Below are 3,840 nucleotides of genomic sequence, written 5' to 3'. Positions count from 1 at the left end.
ACATCATGAAAAACCTGCTGCAAGTGTTGTCCACCTGAAGTGGGGCTCCATCCTAATTTAGAAGCCTAACTAAGCATGATCACTTATGTCTTGTGGGCTCTGGAAGTAAGAATCATGCAACATTTAAGGTCAAGGATACCTGGTCTGTGGTTCAGTTCAACACAGTTCTGGCCATCTCTGTGTCTAAGCGTCAGAGCCCCAATGTCAAGCCTGGGTGAGTTCATTGCTTGAAACTATGAGGTTAATTTCAGCAGGGGATACAGCATCTTGCTGTATACCTTTGGCTGTGCTAGAACTCATCGTATACATCACACTGATGTCTGACTCAGTGTGACACTTCTGCCTCTGTCTCCTGACTATAGTGTTAAAGGCCTAAGCATATAGACCCAGCTTGGTAACTGATTTTTATGGTTAGTAATTGTTAATGTTGATACAATTTCTTTGATATGTGGTAAGCACTATTGATCTTGTAGAGCTTGTCTGTTCTTTATATCTGTAATAGACGTTTCTCTAGAAAGGCTGGATCCTATTCAAAGTGCTGAAAAATGACAGGGGTGAACCTCATTATTAAGTTTCCTTCTAATGTGACTTGTTAGATACAGTAGAACTTTGGTGTCAGAAAATCAGTGGGGCTGGCCCCAGAATTGTATGAGTACATTGTCTATGAAGAAGACATGCCCAATGTTGTCTCTATTGTGCTTTCTTTTGTACTCGTGTATGTGACATTCTAGAGTGCAGTGACTTATGAGGACGTGCATGTGAACTTCAGTGAGGAAGAGTGGGCTTTGCTGGATCCTTCCCAGAAGAAGCTCTACAAAGATGTCATGCTGGAGACCTACAGGAACCTCAGTGCTATAGGTAAGACTGTGAACTCCCTTTCCTGATTAAAATTGGAGAAAACAGTTTCTTACCTTTGATGCACTTCTGTAATTTGTAACGGCCGTTTCTTTTGTAACGGCCGTCAGGTTCTGTTACTTTGTAAAGGCCGGCCGGTTCTGCTGCTCCGGTCGGCAGGTCAGGGTCTAGCAAGAGAGAATGTGGGGACGGAGGAAGGGGAAAAAAGGGGCGAGAGACGCAAAAGATAGATACAAGCCAGAGTCCGGTGGAGTCTCTTCAAGTCTTCTTTATTCTCTTATCTTCTTACTATATTCTCACTCCTTCAGTCTCCTGACACCTCTCACTTTCTCTCTCCTTCCTCTACTTCCTACTTCCTACTACCTCCTCGACTCCTCTACTCCTCTACTCCTCTACTCCTCTACTCCCCTACTGCTCTACTCTTTTATAGAAGGGAAATCCTGGGTATTTATACCCTTTACTACGTGACTTGCCCTCGTGCACAATCTCAACTGAAGCCACTACATCACGTGCCTTGTAGCCATGGATACCAGGAGCACCTGGCAGCTGGGGGCACTAAACAGTGTAACAAGATGTTTATCAGAGTGCGCTCAGCTATTGCAGGCTGTTGAAACAAGTCTCTTGTCAGAGTATATGTCTCGAGATGGCTGTAAAGATGATAGCCACTTTCGGCTAAGAGTCGGCTCCCAACAGTAATTCAATTGAGATAGATGCAGAATTTGGTATAGAAGTCATACATGACTCAAAGGTCCACTGAAGATAGTAACTTACATTTTACATAATGTCCATACTTACATTTTCTGTTACTCTATTTTAGGATATAATTGTGAAGACGAAAGTTTTGAAGAACATTGTAAAAGACCTACAAGACACAGAAGGTAATTTTCATGTGGAAGCTCCTACAAATATGCCTTTGAATAAATTTTAAAATATGCTGAAAGTTTTAAGGAAAAGCAAGAGTGTAAATAAGCACAGTGTTGAGTGTATTGATGATTGTAACATTCTAAGAAAACCATGGTCCTCAGTGCCCTATATCTGATTTGTTTTTGCAAGGCATTCCTTTAAGAAAGAGGGCATGGACACAATGCCTTAGTGTATATCTCCATTTGAAACATAGCCCTATTAGAGCAACACTGTACAACTGGCAGTTTGTTTCTGCTTATTTTGTAAAAGCTATACACATTGAATAGTTGATAAATACATGTCCAAAACCTCTATGAAGGAAATAGTCTATAGTAAAGCTAATGTTGCTCATTTATTAGTAGTGACTTTGCTAAGTTTATTGAGATGGGCAGCTTATTGGAGGTAAGAAGGATGTTGTGCAGTAACCTTGATCCCTACATCACATAACTATGAGGAACAAAAAAATCAAACGTTGTGAATTCAGTGTTCAAACTTTTTCTTTTTAGTCTTCCTTTCATAGGTATGTAATATATCATGATAGATACAAACTGTGAATACAAATGGGATATTGAAGGAAACAACATCTATCTCCCTCTCTCTCCCCCTCTCCTCTCCATCTCCTCTCCCCCTTCCTCTCCTCCCTCACATCTCCTCCCTCTCCTCTCCCCCTTCTCTTCTCCCCTCTCCTCTCCCTTCTCTACTCTCTCTCTCCCCCTCTCTCCCCCTCTCCTTTTTCCCTCTCTCCGTCTCTCTCCCCCTCTCTCCTGTCCCCTTCTCTCCCTCCCTCTCCCCTTCTCTCCCTCCCCCTCCCTCTCCCTCTCCCTTCAGCAGCCTCATTCTGTAGAAAATTCTCTTGAGTATTAGGAATATAGAAATGCTACTATTTCTCCTAGTTCATTTTGCAAATATAATAAGATGCACAGTGGAGTAAAAAATGGAATACAGTTAGTGTGTTAAAGCTCTGAATTCTCCCAGTTTTTATGAAGTGTGAGAAAAACCTTTTATTCAAAAAGAATATGCAAAGCTCAGCCATATAATAAATGCTCATACAACCTTAGGTATCTTTGAAAATGAAAAACAACCCTAATGAAGGGAACAGCATGAATGTAAACAGAGTGATAAAATCTTTTTTTGTTTGTTTGTTTTTTGTTTGTTTGTTTTTTCCAGACAGGGTTTCTCTATGCAGTCCTGGCTATCCTGGAACAAACTCAGTAGACCAGGCTGGCCTCAAACTCAGAAATCTGCCTGCCTCTGCCTCCCAAGTACTGAGATTAAAGTTGTGTGCCACCACCGCCTGGCTACAAAGTGATAAAATCTTAAGGTCTGATTCCTCTTTATATTTAGACAAATCGTGCCATTGATCGTACAGACAAATGTGTTCATCATTGTGGTAAAGCTTTCAAATGTACCAATTTTCTTCTCAGGCATAAAAGAAGTCAGAGTGCAGAGGAACCCTCTGAATATACACAATGTGGTAAAGCCGTTGCTTTACATGGTCACAGTCATGCTGAAAGGCATGAAAGTTTTCATACAGAAAAGACAACTCATGAAGTTATTCAGTGTGTAGAAGCCTTTGGACCTTACGTAAGTCTCCAAATAAGTAAAAGCACAGAAATTGGACAAAAACCCTATGAAGGTAATCAGTGTGGTAAAGCTTTTGCAGAAGACAGTCATCTTAAAAGTCATGAAAGAATTCGTACTGGAGGGAAAACCTACAAATTTAATCAATGTGAGAAAGCCTTTTGCCAACATCTTAGTCTCCAAAGGCATAAAAGAATTCATACTGGAGAGAAACCTTACAAATGTGATGAATGTTATAAATCCTTTTCACGACAAGATAGTCTCAAGAAACATAAAAAAACTCATACTGGAGAGAAGGCCTACAAATGTAATCACTGTGATAAAGCCTTCTTACATCGCTTGGGTCTTCACATCCATGAAAGGATTCATATTAGAGAGAAACCCTACAAATATAATCAATGTGATAAAGCCTTTTCCCAAAAAAATAGTCTTCAAATACATAAAAGAATTCATGCTGGAGAGAGACCATATAAATGTGATCAATGTGATAAAGCCTTTTCC

General features: G+C 40.4%; 1 pseudogene; it reads left to right on the top strand.

Annotated features, from left to right (window-relative positions):
* Nucleotides 1-731: 731 nt before the first annotated feature.
* On the top strand, nt 732-3,487 carry LOC114615955 (annotated as a pseudogene).
* Nucleotides 3,488-3,840: the final 353 nt, after the last annotated feature.

The sequence above is a fragment of the Grammomys surdaster genome, unplaced genomic scaffold, assembly GCF_004785775.1.
Source record: "Grammomys surdaster isolate TR1022 unplaced genomic scaffold, NIH_TR_1.0 209379, whole genome shotgun sequence".
Lineage (NCBI taxonomy): Eukaryota > Metazoa > Chordata > Mammalia > Rodentia > Muridae > Grammomys > Grammomys surdaster.
The sequence above is the reverse complement of the archived record's forward strand: the minus strand, read 5'-3'. Positions and strand labels throughout refer to the sequence as shown.